Source organism: Erithacus rubecula, assembly GCF_903797595.1.
Source record: "Erithacus rubecula genome assembly, chromosome: 6".
Taxonomy (NCBI): domain Eukaryota; kingdom Metazoa; phylum Chordata; class Aves; order Passeriformes; family Muscicapidae; genus Erithacus; species Erithacus rubecula.
Genome location: NC_136688.1, coordinates 6,152,997 through 6,175,967, shown reverse-complemented (window position 1 = coordinate 6,175,967; position 22,971 = coordinate 6,152,997). Strand labels below are relative to the sequence as shown.

The 22,971-nt window shown below is 36.9% G+C and overlaps 1 protein-coding gene across 4 annotated transcripts in view; it reads right to left on the bottom strand.

Annotated features, from left to right (window-relative positions):
* Positions 1–22,971, bottom strand: part of SOX6 (SRY-box transcription factor 6) — a 369,092-nt gene that overhangs the window by 312,752 nt on the left and 33,369 nt on the right. For all 4 annotated transcript variants that reach the window (XM_079307926.1, XM_079307922.1, XM_079307919.1 and 1 more), the window contains exon 2: positions 679–749. The gene's annotated coding sequence lies outside the window, so the exon portion shown is untranslated. The remainder of the gene's footprint in view (positions 1–678; positions 750–22,971) is intronic.

Here is a 22,971-nt window from a genome sequence, read left to right as displayed (position 1 = left end):
GGACCATCCAAAACAGCAATTCTGAAAGTTTTCTATTTGTTTCATGATCAACCATCTCCCTCCCAGATACTCTCCTCTAGCTTTTCCTTTGTCTAAGCATTTCTGTTTAGATGTATTCCCATTTGTTGTATTTGAATTCAGGGATACTCTGAAACACGTTCCTGAGCTGTGGCCTCAGTGACTACGGTTTTGTTGAAACCATAAAGGGATATAAAAATGTATTCCTAGTTCAGCAGATGCTGGTCATCCTAGTGTTTCCTCAATAACACCATACAGCATTTTCTCTAAAAGTCCTGTGTCTTGAGTCACAGCCCAAATTCTTTTCTAGAAATTAATTTCATTGCAGAAACATGATGCAGTGGTGTCCTTAAAAGTGCCACCATTGATGTGTTACTATAAGCTGTTCTCTCATCATTGTTATTATTACAAAAACCAAAATAAAGTTTGAAATAATAATATTTACTGTTAACTCAGTATTTGTAGCTTCTCTGAATAGCAGAAGCATAAGTTGGCAGCAAAAAAATTCTACCAAAAGTTTAAAAGCAGCGAGGTCAAATTCTTGCTAAATGACCATGCTTAAACTGTGATACAACAGTGACATTTCAAAATTGCTTCCATTCCCCATGACAAAAGAGTATTAGAAAGATGCACATAACAGAGAAAAGAATAAATACTTACAAATACACAAGAAAATCAGCCCCAGGTCCCAGAAATCACTGGTAAGTTGCTTTTGAATTCATGAAACTGACCTAAAAATATAAAAGGAAAATAAGTTGAAACAAAAGGCCAGAACTGATAAATGTTACTTTTTAATTGTTATAAAAGAGTTATGATTTTTAACCATGAACTGAAGAAAACAGAACACAAGACTGTTGTCACGCTTTCAGCCAAGTAATTTACACAGAATTTGTTTCCAGGAAGCCAATACCAAGAGAAACAATTATTTCATTGTTCTGCATCTCACAGCATAGCAACCCAGTCCATTATTGCTTCTAAGAACTGTCATAAATGCAAGCATGGTTATCTTTTAATAAGGAAAATAGCTGTGAGGGGGCTTCTGGCTTGCAGATTTTTCTTTTTTTATGTTCTCAAGTGTTACAGTACATTTATTACTTTTTTTTTTTTTTTTAATATGAATAGTTTGTTAACAGCATTTTTCACCTTACCTGGTGTAAAATTATTGTTTAGGTCATTTAATTGGAACCCATCTAAGGCAAAACTTACACAAAGAAGAAAGACTAACGATTTTGTTCTCTTATGGTCTAGATCCCAGCTAGAAGCTTAGCCTAAGTACAATGCAGTCACTATAAGGCATGATTAAATCCAACATTCTTTTTCCTGCATACCCCTCAGTTCTAGTTGGAAAGGTAACAGATGCAACTCAAACCCACAGAGCTCGCCTTATAAAATTCTTTAACTAGCACAATGACTCACTTTATGCCTCTAAATATCCATGGTTTCCTCTCTCCAGAACCCCCATGCATTAGAAGGTAGTTCAGTAGTTTATTTTTATTGTTTGGTCTACATACAGCACATTTTTAGTTCTTAGGAAAACAAAGAAACTTTGTTGCACAGCCCTTGTTTCCTTTCCAAAATGTGAGGATGGATATGGGTAACATAAAACTGAAAATAGTAATGGAGCCTGGGCAACTAGCTTAGGTCAAAACCTTTTTGTTCTCAGTGAGCTATCTGATTAATTTGCAGTTCATAAAACAGTGGGTGTAAGCTCAGTTTAAAAACATGTAACTATATTTAAAGATGAAATTGTCATTTTTGTTAGCCCCCAGTAATCTTTAAGAAACACCTTCCCACAACATTTCTGTATCCTAAAGTGCACCAGCCAGTACTGCACAGTGCCTAGAGACAAGGAGAGAATACCAAACTTATCTTGATGCAGAATATCCTCCTTATTTCATACACCCACCCTGAAGTGCATATTATTCATTCCAACCAAGCTCTCCCCCATCCTGAAAGTACACATTTAATTGTGTCTTCTCTCCTGTAATACCAACAGAGAGTCAACAAATCTCATTTGCTCTATCAATGCAATGTTGTTATTATATATTTTAAAAGCAAGTCTGAATCTCATTATCAGATGATTTATGCCATTAGTGTGCTTTGGAGCCACCAATTAAACAAGGACAGTGGTTCATAAGGTCACAGTTAATTAATCTGAAAGTATAAATACACTTTAATGCACACCACCTCATGTTGAGAATTTAGGAACAAAGCACCAAACCTTTATTCTGAGCAAGCAATTAGGGGGAAAGGTTAAACATACAAAATTTTAAACTGAGCTTTAGCGCTCTGGTAATCTAACAGGGAAAAAGTTCAGTTTGGTAAAAAATGCTGCAGAACAATGTGTATGTGGAGCCCTAATTCTTACAGCAACAGTGCAAGTGAGGGAGAAGGCAGGACAGGGCTAACTGTACCCAGTGATCCTGAGCAAATGAAGTCTTGTTGCTCAGATAACACCTCAGAGCTGCGAATCAGCTGTGGGCTTATCCATTAAGGAGCTGGGCAGGGTGGGGGAAAAAACCCAACCCTAAAGAGCCTGGTCTATTCAAAATGGACTCATCAGAGCTGAGGTGTCTGCTGCATTTAGCAAACTGTATAAAACCAACTTTTCTTTCAACCACTTTCCTTTAGTGAATGTAATAAAATAGTGCAATCAAGGAAGGGTTCAGTAATTCCCACAGTCTACCAACACAAGCAGTGTGCAAGGAAAATGCTGAAAACAGGCTAATCTACCAGAAACAGTTATTCACAGTGATATTTCAAGTATGAGGTATCTAGAGTTTACAGGGAAGAAAATACCTTTTTCTTACTGCCTGGACTCATTTTACCTTGCAGTTCTCAGTAGTTGCTAACTACTTTTTCTTCTATTGCACTTGTATTCCTATACCTGTAGCCTCCATCACTTTTATTATTTTTAGATGTCCAAGTACTTTTTCTTAAACTGACAGTATTTTTTTATCCACATAGAAAACTTTCTGTCCATCAAATACTAGCATTACAATATTAATAAAAATTATTCTCTTAGATCAAACCATTTATGTTCTCATTTTAGATGTCTCGAGTTGAACTCCAGTAATCAAACAGGTGAAGAGGTGTTGTATAAACATATACAAGGACAAAATTGTCTTTAAAGCATTCTGTAGTTTTAATTGGTACAAATCCCACCAGAAATTTCACTCAGATATTTTGCAGTTGAAATGCTTTTAAAAAAATCTGAATACCTGCAATTTCTGTATGTTTAGAAGATTGCTACCATGCTTATTAAAGACCTGCTCTCCCAATGCTGCTATGAAAGGGGGAAAATAAAGCTGTAAGAGCACCTTATGCTTTGATTTCAAACACCCTTGCTAAAGACTTAGTAAAAGTAACCATTTCTCATTGACCTGACTAAGAATAATACACAGCCATCCAACAATTCAGCAGAATCCTTCAAAATAACTCAGCTTTCAAGAAGTTAAGCTTTGGCTTGTCTTGCAAGCACATGTTGACACCAATACTGGACATAAAATGGATTCTGAACATCACTAAATTACTGTAGGACTCTGTTTTACCCTATGAGTTATGAACCAAAGAAAATTCCATTAAAAGCTGAATATCAGTTAGAAAGCAGTCATCTTTTCACCCAGTCAGCTCATAATAATTCCCATAGGTCTCAGTCTTCAGAAAAAAAAAAATAGATCCTGTTAGGAAAGCAGGAAAAAAATTTACTAATTTTAAAAAATGCTTAATTAAAATATTCTGGTTCTTCTAAGATAGAGCCTCTACAGGTACCCTGCATTTCTGTGCACAGTCACCAGTGAGCATGAAGGAAGCTTGGAAGCAAAAAATGGAAGCAGTCATTTAGCAAAAAGCATGGCATCATGTTATATCATTTGAGAATGTGGCCTATCATTGTGGGCTGCTGAGACTAAAATATGTATCATTTAAAAACTGTTAAAAAACTATTTTCAGAATTATAGCATGATGTGAAATGAGAAAAAGCAGTAATACAGAAATGAAACTACACATTTAGGGCCTGAATCACATAGTAATTTCACACCCTTAAATGTGCAATATTTCACAATTAAAGCATCATTAATGACCTGTAAGTGTCAAGACATAATCACAAAAATGAAGGAGGCAGTTGGCTGATTGTAATGAAAACCTTTGAGCTGGATTTCTAAAAATCTTCCTTAATTCAGGTAAAGGACACTTTTTCAAGATGCTTCAATGAAAAATGTTTTACTTACACACAGAATATTCTTCATACATGATCATTTTGAAACAGGAAAGCAAACACAATAATTAACCACCACGAGCAAATTCCTGCTAGCTTCCCTTTGTTTCACTTCTGTTCAAGCACTCAAGGATTGTATTTTACTGCCTTTGCTGGCTTGTTTCTTGAATCTTTACTCTTCCTCATTCTATGCATAGCAAAAATTAAAAAAAAAAAATCCCCAAAGCAATAAACAAAACAAAAAACCCATCCAAACCAAAGTAACTACAACATTGTTTCCCTATCGCTTTTCATTTTAAAATTGTCCCACTGCAGAGATCTTCATTTGAATTTTTGTACTCCCTAACAGAGATTGCAGTCAAGTGATCCATCAGGGAAGGAATCAGAGCACACCACCTGTTCCACAAGTGGTCATTTTAAAACACAAGTTGCATCACAGTGGGGTAAGAACCACACCACAGCCCATACAGTGAAAAAACTGGTCTCCAAAGCTCTGTACTCAGTTGCTGCTTTTATTACTGATTTTCTGCTCAACCTTCAGCAGAAGTTGCTTTGTGCCTCTTAGTTCCTTATACACAAGAAGGAGCTAGTATTTCTTCCCTCTGTAGCAGTGGTGCTTTACAATTCTATACCCCAGAAGCTGTGATGTCGTTATTACAGAAACAAGGCTCAAAAGAAGTCCCTAAAATAGGCCACATCTCCACAGTTTTGCAGGGAGATATGAGCTCACTCTGCCCACACTTGGAGATGACTGGCCACAAACCCACTCTAATCCAGTTTAGCTCTGGTTAGCACTTACGTAAACTACATGACTTCCAGTTTAGAGAAACCTCACATCTGCCTACAAAAAACATGTCAACAAACACATACAATGATGGTGTTTCTGTCAAATACCTCTTGAAAAAGGAGCCCCATAAACATCACCACTTTTGCCAAACTCCACAGACAGTGGTTCCCTGTCTTTCCCAAAAGGGTGTCACTCCGTAGTGGCACATTACCTGGCAGTGTTATATTATATAACTGGCTATAAAAGCTCCTTATCATCTCTTCTCTAATAAATAATTGTGTTATTGCGTAAATGTCTTCAACAGGCAGTTCAGGAAGGTTTCTCTGCTGTCCACTTGCAGATCTATAAAGCATGCAATCATAACAGGACATGAGCATAGAATGTGAAGTATATGTAGTACCACTTCATAGCATAGCATCAGCTGAAGTCTAAAAAAGGATTTTCATAATAAAAAGTATTGCATATCTCCAACAACTAATTTAAATGTATTATTACATCTACCACTAAAATTACACTCGAGAACACCAAAAACATCTAATTCACCGCACAGATGAAAGAAATACCTAAATATGCATTTATTCCTTCATATAAAAGGCAGGGTGCTAGCATTCCAGATCTGATAAGCTCTGTGTGCATACTTTTGAGCAGATAAGAACCACAAGACATACACCACGCTGCTTGCAAGGCTGAAGGGAGAGGAGGAACTCCAGTTATAACTCATCGGCTGCAGACAGCAAAAGCCTCCTCTGTTGCCCGAGGAAAGGTGGTAAATGCTGCTGGCTCCCTGCTCCCACATCAAGGGACTCAAATTTCCCTGGAGTTCCTGCACCAGCCCACTGCCTCTCACAGGGTGTGCTGGGACACAAAAGCACCTCTGAACTTCTGGTGAGCTGCATGGCGTTTTCACAGCCACAGGCTGGGGCGTTCCTGATCAATAGGGCTGGATTGCAGAAAACAGAGAAAGCTTTCACAACAGGCCTGTTTCTGCAGCATCACACGTGCAGATCCAGGTGCTGAAGACACTACAGGGTAAATTAAGCCCTGACTGAAAAGTTACAGCATTACAAGCCCAAGAAGCACGACTGAGATTCCAAATGTAAGAGATCCTCACAGTAGAAATTCAAGGTTAGAAGGTGCTATGTTAAGAGGATGTAACAAGTACAGAGAGAGCTTTGCAGCAAACCCCAACTGCACTTCCAGAGTTACTCTCCACACCTGGAGAAGCCGTGGGCTGCAGAGGACGTGGCTTGGAAGTGACACCAGGATCACTCTGCAGACTTCTGGCACACCCCTGTGCAAATCAACCACGCAAAGACCAAAGGGCAGCATGGGCATTGACCTGCATTATAATATTGGGCTTTTTTTTCTCCTCTCTCTCTGTGTTTTTCTGGGCCTCAACTATACTCTCACTACGTGCAATGATACCTTCTTAATCCCTTCCTAGGGGTGTACAGGGACTTGCAATATCAGGGTCTCCTGGCACAACTGTAATACAGTCTCATAAGGGTTCTCTAGATGCAACTTTAACACAAATAACAACATTTTTGTTCATTATATAATACTATCTTAATGCAACAATACACATACCAGGAGCTGTTAGCTTACCACTAGGATGTAATTTTTCTTGCCAAATTGTACTAAAATTAACAATATTTTCAGTAGTTTTTGGCTCCCTTTATCTTTTGAATACATAATGTGTCAGGTTCCCTTCTCCTTCATATGCAGACCGATGCTTAAAATAATTTTGCTTGCTATGTTTAAAAGAGGATATGCTCCTTCAGCTCAATCATATGACCAAAAACAATGGTATAAAAAGTATAAAATATTATTCAAACTGTAATTGACCATGCAGTTAAGTCTCTTTAGTGAGCTTCATGAGCTCTGTATTGGACTAAACTGAAATTCAGTTACTCAACGGAATGGCATTGCATTGATTTGTGATGCAAATCAACTGTCCATATTTACAGGTACTTATTTATCCTCCTTTTTTTATATCTGTTACATACATATATTTTCATATTTTATATTATCTCTCCTGGGGGGAGAAAAAAAACAAGTCTTTCTGGAAAGAAAAATAAAAACAAATTCTGTGACTGTTTTTTCCCTGCCCAACAAAACATCAAGAATTATGTAGAGTTGAGAACATGTAGAATTGAAACTTAGATAACTTAGGATGCTTTAAGTCACTGAACATCCCTCAGTGCCTGATGCTGTCACCCTCAGGCCACAGGAAGGGTTTAGGATAGATCTTCATCGAGTTCTCTCACTGAACTTTGACTTAAACACCTACTCAGCTGTACTTGTGCTACATTTACCAGATGCAAACTCCTCGGAACAATTTTTTTTATAGTGTAACACCTACATATGCATAGACAAGGCTTGGAATAGTAACAGGAAACTAAAGCCCTTGAGCAAAAAGATATATTATATATATCTATATAAATGGGGGGGCAGGGGGAGTGGCAATTCTGAAAGCCCAGTTTTACCATTTTACCACTATTTCCAAGAGATAAAAATGGTAAGATAGCTGAAATATTTAGCTGATATTTTAGAGATATCAGCAATAATACTAGTAAGTGGGAGCACATCATCATATTTAAAATTCCAGCATCATTATCCCATATAGCATGTGGATTTGATGATTCCCTGACAACTGAAGATTTAACCTGCCCCAACTGTGGTGTACTTAGCAATAAAAAAAATAGAGATTGCTGGCTTCAATTAAATTAAAAAAAAAAAAAAAAAGGAGAATAGAAAAAGGGAAAAGGAGGTAAGTCAGCACAAAAATTAACAATTTTTCTGACACATCATTTTGTAATATTGCAATATAAGTGTGCCATTTGTTCCCATTGAAATTAATGTTAATCCAGTCAAAATATTGGGGTTCTCTATTGGAGAGTCACATGTAACCAAAGCTAAGATATTTCAAAGCTAGTTAAGTAGGACATAAAAATCAATTAGAAGGCCTTAAGAATGTCTGCCTTCAGGTCTACTTCCCTGGATTCCCTGAGGGACAAAACCTCCTTACTACATATCTCGGAGTTTTCTTTCCCTGAAACCCTGAAACATAATAATTATAGCTAAAATCCTTTTTTTTTTTAGTTAGCCGTACACTAACTTCCCCTCTCAGCTCCCATTTCTGAAATTCATTTATCCTGACACTATAATCAGAGAAAAGGAAGTCCAGGTGCTCTAATTTTCATTTCACTTTAGAAAAAATAAGTAAATAATCTTTCTTCCAGGATTCATTCAATTAGGATCCCACCTTACATGTGCATCCTCTGTGGGAAAATTGTTCCCAAGTATATGGCACAGAGCACCCCAGCAAGGATATTGCTCTGTATTCTGCCTAAAGGACCCTTCTATTTGTGATTATCTACAATTATCAGTCCTGAAGATAATTAACTCTCACCTGCTGGACGAATAGATCACACCAAAAAAAAAAAAAAAAAAAACCACATTATCCCATCAAGCCCTCAAAATAAAAATGTTTTGGCCTCCTTTCAGTGCCTCCTAAAGGATGACTACTTCATTAGTTTAAAAAGCAAGAAAAAAAAATGTGTTAATTAAGGAAAGAGTACACCTTAAAACACAAATTTGCCTTCAATGGTAAAACTATCAGCTTGGAATGATTTCACCCTGTGGAGACTTTACCAGGTGTAGCCCTAGTTTCCTTGGATTTTTCACTTATGACATCTCTGTCAAAATCTGAATTGAGATTTTGACAAATGCTTGTTGCCTATCATCTAAAGATTTGGATTTCCCATTTTTTCTGAAAATTCACCTCTGCAAGATATTTTGAAACCAGAGCTGAAATATGTTCACCACAGATAGAAATTCTTGCAGGAAGCACTGCCCATGGAAAAAATTGTGATGACCCCTTACTCCAATTTATTTTAAGTACAGTCCTGAGTATTAAAGTCAAAGAGGCTAAAATGCTAAAGCACTACTTTCAATCAGTTCAACAATATCAGTTTTTTGTTTGTACTGTTTACAGGAATCACATATTAGTAAACTCAGAGTCAGAGCTACACTGCACTTTAGGTCAGGACATCCCAAGCCACAAATTTAAAAGCAAGTTTGGGGGAAGGGTTGAGTTTCTCATGTGCTGAAAATGATTTAGATAGTCATACTCTCTTCAGACAGTCATATAAAACCATATCTCCAGGCATTTACCAGCATTGCTTGACATCTCTGAGCCCCAGGCTATCTGCACCTGCCCTCAGCAAGATACTGACAGGCAGCAGTGAAAAGCTGATGTCTAGAGGGTTTATTACTAGGTGCTTTGCATGTGATATCTCAAAAATGTAAATGGAATACTAATCTTACTAAAAAAAAAAAAAAATTTTTTTAAAAAAATTTTAAAAGTAATTCACACTCAGGAAGTTGGCAAACCTAAAAGTTCCACCAAATTGACTCATCAGCCTGACATGTCTCATTAAAAGATCTTATCACTGCTTTAACCAAACAAAAGAAAGGAAGGAAGAAAAGAAAAATATACAGAGAATAACTTATATTTCTCTACAAAGAAAGTTCTATAGGAAGTACTTCAAATGTGTTTCTGCCCTGCTGTGGAATTTTAGGGTGGTGTTTTATCCATTTTCTTTTAAACGAACACCAGAGTGAACATTAGAGCAACATCCATCAGAAACCATTTGAGTACAAGTTATAACTATTCCCTGGCACCCATAAAGTGTGTAGGCTGTCTTCTTTTTTATTCTTTATTATTATTGTAAAATTTTCCAATTCCTCTATTTTACTCTAACTCAACACACTTTGCTTCTTTGAGCTAGAAGTTTCCCCTTTTCCAGGTGACCCTGCCCTCTTTTTCTGGCATTTGAACCCTTTGGAATGCACTGCAAAGTTAACCACTTATGTAGAAGTAAACTTATAAGAAAAATTTCTGGGACAGCAAGAAAAGAGAAAATGTTGAAATTCCACTTTCAAGAACCAATATAATGTTCTTAGAAGATGTCTCTGATTTTTAATTCTTATTCTTTCTTATTGTCCTTTTTCTTCATTAAAGGAACTGTAAAGTGCTAGATGGAGTTCCAATGGTCACATTTATATTTTCACTTATTTTACTGCTGACTACTCCTTGATTCCAAATAACTTAATCCACTTTCTTTCCAATGTGTCAGGGTGATGCTGCAGGCCATGGTTAAGTCCAAAATCCCATTGTTCTCATTGCTGTGTAAATTGTCAAAGAGAGACTGAAAAGTCTGCAGTTGTCAGAGGACAGGAATTTTCAAAATATAAGCAGACACGTTATTTAGTGTGAATAAATATGATCCCTCAGAGAAATATAGCAAACTCTAGGGATTCCTCTGAATGGCTATTTTGGGGACACAGAGTAAAAACCCTCCTGTACTTCTTTTATCACAGAACAACAAATATTTTAATGGATCTGGGATTTTGCCCTTTATTCTTTCATCCCAAAGAGGTAATTTACCTCTTTGAAATTTCTAGAACTTGACTGAATTATAATTACCTGGAAATTCACTGCAAAGTCAGAAATTACTATTGTTAATCACCACAAGAATATATTTTACACCTATATAAAACCTCCTAAAGAAATTTTAAAGTACCTTGGAAGTAAGATAAATATTTGAAAATACTAGAATTGGATGACATTTTCCTCGACACAGAGTGCCAACATAAAGTTTGTGGAGCTTTCAAGCCATAATTTGAAGATCTAGGAACACACATTTCTAATTCTGGTGCCCTATAGTGGGTGAAATAACAAGTCAGCTCCTTGAAAATTCAGAGAATAAGATTCTACTTAATGAGATCAGAAACAGCAGAATCCCAGTCTAAGCCACACAGACTTTTGCAAAAGCTCAATAAAAATACTTCTAAAATATTTTAAAACTTTTTAGTTTACAAAAAATTACATTACTCACAAAAGTCAGATGAATCCTCTGTGTAAACATGCTGACTCTGATTCTGAGATGAACTCATCACAAGTTGCTTAAGTGCACATACAAAAATTAACAGATAATTATATAAAAAAATTTGCAAGGTGGCTCAATGCCAATGAGAGAGTCTCCCATCAATCATATATGATACTCTTCTTGATATCTCTCCCTACATGGAGAAGCAGCTGTGCTCTGTAGCAAGTCCCAACAATTTTTAAAACCTGACTCCTGCAGACAAAATAAGATGATCTGAAAACATAACCAGTTAAGCCCTTCTGGTTCTATTTGCTGTTATGTGGCAACATCAGCTGTAGGATTCTCACATTCTAAAGGTCCAGTCCTATCCTACACAAGTACTTGCATGGTGTGAGTGATGGCTGTACCTGGCCTCTCAAGAGCTCAAATATGCCTCATCTGAGATGTATTTCAACAAGCTGACCCTGTAATCACACTGCAGTCAATGGTGAAACTTTCCATTATTTCAGTGACAACAGCAACCTCAGTTTCAGGCAAGGGTAATAGTACTTCTGTGTAAAAACTGGAAGCAAATGCAACCATCACTAGCAAACATATACAAATGCAAAAAGAATTTAAAAATCACACGCAGAACATTTCATTCAAATACATACAAAGCCCCCTGTGATTACAGCACACAAGTTACTGCTATGCTGTTACCAGCCTTGAATGGAAGGTATTAAAATTAAAAGCCAAATTTTAACACTACAGAAGCAAATCAATCAACACTTCCAGCTTGAATGGACTCACTTTATAAAATCAAGCAACATTGCAGGAGTTAAAAAGTGTGCTATGTGATCTGCTATTTAATCTTTTCATTTCTTTGCTCTAAATGTGGCCTGTCCAAATTCCTCCAATAGGAAAATTTTCTGAAAGAACAGACCACTCTTGAGCCATTTCAGACTAAATGTGGAAAATAAACAACACTGCTACACACCTGAACCCAAAATGTAGCATATATTGATATTGTAGGAGAGTTACACATTAGCAGCACACCATGAAAACTGGGCATGCTGGGAAAATATCAAACTATTCAAACAAAACCAGTATTATTCATAACATCATTTTTCCACTTTGGAAATATAACTTGGCACCCTCTCTATTAGGCCCAAGAATTCTGAGCTTCAGATACTCCTACAGAGAAGCTAAGTGGGCTTTATTCAGCTACATGCAAAGAAATACAGAGTTATTTCTTTTCTGTCTCTGAAAATAACTTGTCCACTCCAATAGAAAGTATGCTGCTAGAGAGGTTGATAATTAAGCTTTTGGAGTTTGCCATCCATTAAAACTTGATGATCCCACCCAAAGCGCTTCATCATCAGAACCATCTGGTGCTCTTTCTGCACAATTACCAAAATACAGAACATATTTTGACTTGGCACTTGCATTTGGTAGACACTTTAGTCATTTTATAAGCAACAAGGCAGCATCTTGCCAAAGCACAGCCTCAAAAGGAAATTTCAACACACCAGAATCTGACTTCTATCCTAGGAAGTTCTAGCACTGTAGAAAGAAGGAATGTGCTCACCTTTAGCTAATGTCCTCACTTTCATGTACAAGACACCTCTTACCAAACTCATTTCTCTGCATTACCTCTATATTTTGGTTACCCAAAGCATTATTTAGAGTATTAGGGGTAAAGTGAACTGTTTGGAAATCAGTTTGCAAATCACTTTCTCTGAAGATTCCTGGCTCTGTAATCAAACTAATGATCTACCAGAAATCAAATTATTAGAAGTAAAAGGAACCAAAGGCACTTCACAATGATACTCTGAAGAACACTAACAAAAATATTTCACATTAAACTCTCCTACCACATTTTTTCCAGTGTCTGCACATACTGCCATGGCATGAGCACACTCTAAATGTAAGAAAGCCTGAAAAACAACAGGAGAACTAGGGAATATGGACTAATTTTGAATTATGCTAGACTTCTCTTTTGGCTCTTAGTTTCAAAGATTTTCTACAAAAAAGAAAACATGATGAGAGCATGGAACATACTTCCAAAAGCATTAATAAGAGTCTTTTGCAGATTGCCTTTAATTCACTTCTTTTAGTCATCTCTGCCAGAAAAATTTGCATCAAAAGTTGAAAGTTTCTATGCAGTAATGTTACTCTCAGCTTTCTCCAAACAGCATTGATAGCACAAAAAAAACAAAAATCAGAAAACTTAATATTGAAGTGATTCTCAAATCTAAACATTTCAATTACTCTTAGGAATTCTGAGAATAAGTCTACATTTAATGTCCCTCACCAAAAAGCATCCCATAAGCAAGAACAAAAATGATACAAACCTACTGCAACATATCCTGTAAGGAATTTACTCTCTATATTATCCCTGGTGGAAACAAATGCTTCTCTCAAAGACTTCTGCTCCTTGAACATACAAATTATTCACCTGGTTGGCATCAAAATGGGTCAACTGCTCCCCAATTAGTGAAAACATATGTAAAAAAACAAGCAAATATACATTTTTAAATAGTGCAGCATAGAAACACATCCCAAATGCCAACTACAAGTTCCAGAGCAAATGAATAAGTGTTGCTCTGCATGTGGCATGGAAACCACAAAATATATATACTAGAAAATCCAGGATTTCAAATCCAATGGTCATACCAGAACATGGATTTGTACCCATCAAAGTTTTCACACATATAAATTGGAAAGCTAAAGAAATGTAAATAACAAATAAATTGACAGACAAAAGGATAAAATTTTGAATAATTGTACATGCAGAGGACTGAACAAAAATTGATGGAAAAGAAAGTAGTAAGAAAATTACATAAGAAATATGAATTGAAATTCAAGAAGCTATTATTGTAAGTAACATTGAGAGGATAATCCCTCAACCAAACAACATTCTGAAGAAACAAGTTTCATGAAATTATAATGGGAAAATGCAAAAAAATGTATAAAATATGTAATCACACAAAAATATATTTGCACAAGAGTATAAGTAAGAAATTAGAAACAGTCAATTTGGTGAAGAGATCTATGGGTACACAAGGCAATCTGAGGCATCACAATTGCATTCATCCTTATTAGACAAGCCATCAGACAGGCAAAATGTAGTATATGAGCAAGTAAATAAACATTTGACTACATAGAGTGTCATCCTCATTGGGTGACACTCCAAAGAGTCTATATCTCCCTCTTGGCAAAAACAAACTGCACATTACATCCTTATTTTTATACAGGATCTCGGAGCAGATTTCCTAACATCAGAGGTTTAAAAAAACAAATACAGCTTATTTATTTCCCACAGCCTTTTTCCCCTTTAATTTTGTCACAGCCAACAATACTGCAACAAGCAGCAAATTGCCATCAAATCATAGGCCTGTATTTTTTGAGTGCCAGCATGACTTTCTTAAGTCTCTACCATAAATGAAAGGATCAAAAGTATTTACTTTCAGAAAGACTAATCAGATTACTACCACCTTACAAAAGCATTATGGGGTGTTATTCCAACTATTTCATCACAGTGACGTGTAACAACCACAATGTGGTGAAAACAATACATCAACCCCAAAAAGATCAGTCTAATCAAAATGCATAACAATTAAGAGAAAAATCATTCAACTTACACCTTAGAATCTTGAGCAACTGCTACAACATCAGGAAAACTCTGCAGGGCAAAGATGCTGGTGCTTTCAGGCCAGTGGAATTAATATTTTGGTTTAATTTCACAGCATCTAGAAAAGGCCAAACCCAACAGAGCAGATTCACCAATGTGCTAGTTCAGTTTTATTACTTCTCAGAAACAGTGGAGTTTCATTTGCTTTGAAACACTAAAAAAAGAGACAATATCTCTATCTCACTTTGAAAGTAAAAAAATATATGTATACACACTAGCTCCTTACTTTACCTATTCTAATAAAACTAGCAGTTTACCATCCATAAAAGTGGCATTTTCTGACATATTTTTGATGCAAATTCTGTAAACGTGATGACATGACATAGTTGTAGACCTAATTTCCTTGAACATATCGAGACTGTTTCCAGCTCTAAAAACCAGACATTTTTTGCTAAACAGATGAGGTCATCATGAGCCCAGTGATGATTGTTCCTACAATTATGTTCTAATGCAACTGAGAAGCTGGTGGGTATAAACAGAGCAAGATATTTCATCTGGCCCTTTTCTTGCCTACCCAAATAGGAACAAGACTAGCAGAGATTTCCCAAGTCCTTTCCATGCACAAACATATTCATTTCTATATGTTTTGGCCTTCAAAACTGTGAATCAGAAACCAGGATCAGACCAGAAATAACTGCAGTCTGCTTTTCACAGAAACACAGTTTTCTTGTTATGCCTTGCTATAGTTATCTATCTTGTAATGTTATTCTTGTCACATCCTAAAAATCTGCATCACTTTTTTTTTTTTTTCACTTCAGGATGAATTCTGCCTTCAGCTGCAAACCAGGAGTCCCCACAGAAGCCACAGTGGTTGCTCACCAGGAAAAACAGAACTTGCACTTCCAGTTAATCATCTCCTACGTATTAACAGACTTTTACACTAATATAATACACACAGTTTATGTCATGATTTAAGAATTAAAAACTAATCACATGTAAAATTGGGCCATTCAAGAAATAACTGTCAAGCAAGTTGGAATTAGAGCTGTACATGAACCATCCGATGCCTGCACTTGCACCAGTGAACTGGAAAAGCTCAGTAAGCCAGCAAGGCTTAGGCAGGGAAGCTGACACTCCAGCAGTGTCCACAATCCTCTCTCCTTTAAGCAATTAAAACAATCCTGCCATTTAATGGCAAGGAACAGGGAAGGAGGAAAAAAAAAATGAAGGATAAGGAAATAAATCCTTAACAGTATAATCTACAAGGATCGTTTTTTTTCAGGGTCTGGTGAAAAATTATTCCATACTGTTTAATTCTGAAAGCAAGTTCCTCCTTTTCCTTCTTCCTTCTAATAATTAATTATAATACAGAATTGTCTGGGACAAAAAAAACACCTTCTCTAAACCTTAAAAAAGAAACAAAACAAAAAAACCCCAGAAGCTTGCCAGTAAAAAAAAAATATATTTATTTTATTCTAATATGTGTTTCTCAACTTCCTGTCTACTCATTAGCAAGCACTTTCATCACTGTCTGGCTGAAAAACGTCTGTATCGAACAAACAATGCTATTTTTCACCGAACTCAGTGGTGATATTTTCCTGGAATTTAGAACTGCAAGTCAGTCACATGACAAATTAATTTAGAATATCATCAATTGATCCATATATGATCAGGTTACAGCCAGGCATATTAGTCTTAGCAAATTATTGTGTTGCTCATACTCTGGCATTAGCAGACTTTATTTTTCTAGCTACTTGGCTGCCAGTTAGAATGAAATTTTCATTGGTTCTTTTGATGAACAGCAGATATAAAAGCTGAGCTATATCGTCTATGACAGGCCAACTGCTTTTGGGGCTATTATTTTAGCTAACAGACAGTATAGCTTCAAATTATAAAACATGTTTATACACATATATTTATATTCACAGCTAGCCAGATGCACACAGAATACTCCTGAATTGAGAGACATTCAAGAAAAAATGAGAGCATAACCATTTACCTTTCTTCAACTTTTAAAATCCTACAGGAATCAATAAATTTGGGGAGGAGGGTGGGGGTGTCTATAGGGGGATTGTACCATTTTTTTGTTGTTGTTAAGAGAAATCCTGCCATACCATAGACTTTTGGCCAGACAACTGCATACAAAATTCCCCTTTGGCTTTCATATACTGTTTCTAATACAGAACAAATATGACAGGATGAACACAAGGCTGTTCCTGTGAAACGGTGGAAGACAAGGTAGAGAAACGGGGACATGGGGAATCCTGAATATGCAAAAGGAGAAGATATCCAAGTCTTTCAAGGAATAGAAAGCTGAAATCAAATTATACATAACTTTACCAAACTGCAGCAGCTATTTAAGGTTGCTTAAAATGAATCTGCTCTTAAAGTAGTTACTAATTTTGTAAGACTCCATCTTGAGATGACCCTGATTTTTCTAAAGATGGTGCCAAAAACTGGTTCAACAGAGTCTCAAGTTCAACTCTAAAAACAAAAGCACACACAGCTGCTTTTGCATTGAAATTGTTGATATTTCATAGCTTGTGAGCTGCTGGAAAAATACTGAACAAATTCCTTAAACTTTCAAGCTAGGTAATAGACATAAGAAACAATGAACTGCTATCAAATTAATTCAAGCAATTTTAACATAGCTTTAAAGAGAGAAAAACCTCTTATAAAAGGAGAAAAAAGCCCAAAACATATAACAGAGACTAAAAATAAACTGGGTTGTGTAATAAAGCTAAGAAATAACAACACATAGTAGCATATTTGGCCTGCTTTAGGTCCACAGCAAAAGTTTTCATCCTCTAAAAAATGAATGGAAATTCACACATTCAGGCAGAGATAACATCTATTCCATATATCTTTTCACAGATGCAGATATATGGAATACAGTATCTAAATATCTGTTTAATTATGGAGGAGAGAGCAAAGGGTACTTAACAAATTGGAGAGATCGAAATCTTATTGAAAGACTCTGTTCTTAGTGGAAATCTGGAGTAGCCAGATGCTGCTGCATAAATGGATTAGCTGTTTGTGTATGCTACACGTTGGGGATGGTCTGGCAGAGTAACAGGGCTGGTAGGGCCACAGCCCTGATGAGAGGCCATCTCTGAGGACCTGCAGCTTTGGTAGCTAGCAAAGCCATAGAGCTCCTCTATAGGCTGCAAGTGAGGTTCAGACACACCACAGCCCATCCTTAGATCCTGCTCTTGCCAGGAATACCATGGAAATTCATTTGTACAGCTCCTGGCAAGCCTACTCTTATTTGCAAAGCAAATCTGCACCAGTGTCGCTGCTGAGAAGAGTTGGAATTATGTGCAGGTGAAGAATTTGACTTTCCATCCTAAATTGCACTCGACTGTGACTTGTGCTAGTGAGGTGCCTGAACAAATTGCTCACCAAACCAAGCTTAGACAGAAAGTCAGTCACCTCACCCCTATGCAGATGAGAGTTACCCCCACTGGTGGAAGATGCACCAGAACTCCAAGTTAATACTTTCACAAGGCAGCTCTGGCTCTGTCTAGCATTACCTAAAGCTGTACCACAACTGTCTTTTAATGTCTTCTAATTTGGAAGACATCTGAAGCCTCCTTAATTTACACAGCACATCATGAGTACTCAAATAACCAGGAAAAAAAAGTATGTTCACAGTAAAAGACCACTAGTATCAAGCCAGGCAATATCTGAAATAAAACACTGATGCTCACTCTTTCAGTGCCAATAAAATGAAAAATAAAATTGCTGATAGTAGTTAAACACAGAAGTGCTTTATTTTCAGACTTAAAGTATGCAAGACTTCTCTTGCAAGTAGAACTTGTGAATATTGCCACATAAAAATTGCAAGTAGAACACTTGTGAATCATGAAGGTCCTTCCTTTTTAAACAAATTTAGAAAATGTAATCATCCTTCACAGGTGAGATATTCTGTTTATTCTATGGAGAATCATTTCAGTCTAAATTAAACTCTTCAAATGGTTTTGATGATTGCAATAAGGACACAACAGGGAAAAGATCTGGGAAGAGAATAACACGTGTTAGATGAATGGCTGACAGAAATATTTCCAATATAAGAAAACCACTGGTGTTTTTTTAACCAAATAACAGTATTATTTTTTCAAAGCAGAAAAACTAATCCTATCTGTCCTAAATAAAAATGCCAACCTGCACTCTCCTCTTGAATTATCTTCAAATTGTAGGGAGCATATCAAAGAAAAATTAAATATATAGGTCTTTTCAGCATTCAAAAAAATCCTGCCAGCAGTACAAAGACACCTTCTAGACACCAGTGTCAGAAAACCCTGCCCATAGACCATGTAAAATGAGGCCTTTCTGGCTGTCTTGATCTTAAGTAACCAGACAGAGGGCAGAGTGAAAATGGCTTGTTTGTTAATGATCTGGGACATAGGTCCTGCTACAGATTGCTTAGAATTTATGCAATTCTGAACCTAAATCAGATTTTGATAAGACAAGCAGTGACACAAAGCAAAGAAAGATATTAAAAACACAATATATGACATTCTCTGTTTATTCTGACCCTAACCTCAAACCTCATAGACAGAAGGAACAGAACCAAATAGATACCCAAAAAAACTTGTGGAAAGAATTGTTTCATATGTTCCTCTCTTCCAGGCTGTCTCTGCACTCATACATACATTAAGAACAGTACTGTCAGATTTGGAAAATTCTAATATGAAGTCACAAATGTACAGCATTACTGAAACACAGGTGGGCTTTTTGAGGCTGTTTTGAGGGCTTTTTGTAGTATATAGCATGCTTCCAGTTCATGACTTTAATTATCTCAACAGCAAATGTTTTTATAAGAGAAATCTCAAAAGAATAACCGGGAATCCAAATTACTTAAAAGCTGTGTGAGACATCCTATAATGTCTTTTCAACTGATATAACTTGATCATCCTGCTGCTAACACTCTTACTTCCAAGGAATATTCAGTGTTCCTTCACCCATTGCTCAAGGTGAACAGTAATAAAGTTCTGTTTGTCAAGTGCCTACTGCAATAATCATTTGTCTTCCTTAAGGACATTTGCCTTCTGTAGCAATGTACCTCCTGGAGGCCTCTTGTACACACCAAGCAGTCAACAAATGGACTCAAGAAGAAGGACAAGGCCAAGAGAGGCTCATTTCACCTCCCTGGAGGATGTTTCTATGGAGACTCTTTACAAAAGCCAGTGCAACTCCAGACTGCACCATTTGCACTTTTAGCCTACTCTGTAATGAAAAAGTCTCACTGAAACCAAACTGTTTCTGCTATTGAAGTTGCACAAGCACAATGATAGAGATCAGATCCAGGCACTCACAATTTCTGCGTGGCCATGCTCATTCTGCTGCTGGTCCCAAGAACTTTGCCAGGTTTATGGATGAGATTTGAGGTGTAATGTACAGTGCAGTCCCTGCCATCTTCATTGCAGTAGGAAAATGGGGAATGCAACATATGACCCTGCTGGCAGACTCAGAGCAGAAAAGCTGAGCTGCAGCTTAGGCTTAGACCCTTAGAAGAGAAGAAGCTGAGGAAAAGGACCTGGGATGTTGGTCTTGGTAGCGGGACACTTTGGGATGTGGAGATTTTGGAAGATAAGGATTCCAACTTCCATAAGGGTCACAGGTCTAAAGTTACCATTGTACATAATTAGGCAATAAGAAGCTTATTACGTGCCCTCATAATCAAGGGCTTGTCCCAAAGCCTGTTTAAGTCAATAGGAATCTTTCTATTGACTTCAAAGGGGCTTTTGATCAAGCCCTGCCTACTTAGTAGGATACCTCTCTCCCTATGTCATAACTTAGCATTTGCCATCAGGAGGGACTCAAACTGACAGGCTCGTGGCACAACACAAAGGTGCTGCTGAGAGGACACTTTCATTTAAAGACATTTGACCCCCTTTTGTAACTGCAGCCAACTGCTGATCTTCAGTACCTAGGACATTTATTGAGCAAGAAGAGAAAAAGTCATTGACTTGAGGGAAGGGATACCACTGAGAGACCTCCTGTGTTCACTGGGTCTAATTTTTCTTTATGTATGTACAGCCACAAGAATATTGCCACAGAATGTACACACACATTTCTTAATCCAAACAAAAGAATCACCAAGTTCCCACTAATACACATAATACATTATTCACATCCTTCCCTGACCATTAGGCAGTATCACATAATAATCATTTATACAGTTCCATATTTCTACATACATATTAATTCTGAAAATGCATACTGTGTGGCCATACTGTAACTTGCCACTGACAGACGTTGTGGAAATCTCCCTTATTTCATGGATCATTGATCCAATGTGTAAATCCTTCTTAGCTTGCAAGCCATTGACCAGATAAACCATAAGGGCTCCAAAGGGAAAGAGCCTTTCTGGTCTGTCAAGCAAATTTAGCAGTAGCACACGTACTTCAAACCCACATGTGAAAACCTCTTTGAAATTAGGGTCCTGATCCTGCAAATCCTTATCCTATTACCTAGAAGTCATCCCAATGAAACCCTAATACATTTATCATGCACCCCCAGATAAAGAACGTTGCGCTACTCAGGTTAAACGTCTGTATCCAGAATCAAGACCCAAATACAATCAGAAATACCATCTCTAGAATAAATCAGCCCTCTAAGGTTTTCCACTCAAAATAAATAAATACTGTGCACTACATGAAAAAGGAACGAAATGTAATTTTTTTAATTAAAAAGTGGGAAAAGTTACATCTAATATATACTGACTTTTTTAATTTATGTACTCTCATAACTTTCAAAGGAGCTAATTGGGCTTTCCCACGATCTTTGATACTATCAGAAATCACAGATTTTAAGCCAATTCTACAAGTTTGCAGCTATAATTCAGCAGCTGAATGCCTTTGAAAACATATCTGCCGGTAACACGTACAATGCTCTTACAATAATATTTTGCCTTTAAAGCAATTTGTTAGATAACCTGTATTTTTCTTAATTTCAGTTTTGAGGCAAATACAAATTCAAAGTACAGAAACATAAATGTTGTTTTCTGTGGTGCTGGCACACTGCTATTTTCCAGATCACCCTAACATGAGGTAACTATTATCGATTGTGAAAGCACAACAGGTGGGTCACATGAAAGGTCACATTAGTTTTGTTCACAGGGCCAAACAGAAGGTTTTCATTATCCTTAATAAAAACAGAAGCAAGTAATAAAATATATCATTGCAATAACATATCTCTCCATTCATATGCAATAACCTCATACATTAGATCCTACCATTTCAAAATACTGTTGTTGGCTCCAGCAGCATGATTATTTTTGCGGTTGCTACTTAGAAAAATAATATTATAAATCATAGTTTGACTTGCAAATTTCCACACTGTTCTTTTGAACTGCTTTTTGAAATGTTTTTCTGGACAAAACTCCTCAAAAGCATGAGCTTGCTTAGAAATATTAAGTACCCTAAGTGGTCAATAAGGCAGCAAAGATTTTTAGTAATTCCTGTCATTAGTGTAATAGCAAATCATGGTTTCTAGAAGTAGTCAGGCACCTTGTTCCAATCCTGATGGTAAGTTATAGTAGAGTCCTAACTCAGGCACGGTGTAAAAAAGTCAGAATATATTAGATCTTTTCACAAGAGTCTTCAGGACAAACACATTGACCAGCTCTGTTCTGCTTGTGGCACATGCTGATGTACACAAACATGTCAGTGAATCAGCATGGACAGCAAAGATTTACAGCTCAAAGTCAATGTAACATATTGCTGCACCTACTGAAAACGTATTTTGTTTCTGTCACTTAGGTATCTCACATGGATATCATCCATCTTAAATATATTTCAGCACAAATTCTAGAAGGCCGGTGTTTAAAACATCAGTCAGTCACATTTAGGATCTATAACAGAGAAAACTGCTTATGTTTTCTGCTTATATATACATTTGTAACTTAAATTTCGCTGTCATTTCCTTTTAAATTATGCCTAAATATTTCTAGGCTGAACAATAATCAGTACACTGGCTTTTTCCTAATTTGACTATTCTCCAACCTTCTTTTGCTGCTGTGAATGACAAATATAACTGGATATTACATAGAATTTTAAATCATTTGTATTTAACTAAAATATTTCCCAAAATAGCACGGGATATAGGCATCAGTATTAACAGTCCAGTGCCTCTGCCGTGATACTGCAGCAACAAAGAGACGACCTGCTCCCGAAAGCAGCAACTTGTTATCAGAGAGCAACATGTGTTATTGGAAACTGCAAACGTATGGAACAATGTATAGATATCTGCACCCGCAAAACACCCCTGGGAGAATGACTTTAGAGTCTGGTTCCAAAAAAGCGAGCTGCTTATCAGTCTGTCACCCAACTGTACAAAGCTCATCCTGGGGCATGTTGTGTCTGCGGAGCGCCCGGCATTCCGGCGGCGCAGGGCCTCCCTCCCCACAGCCCCCCAGTCCTACCAGTTGGAGAACAAT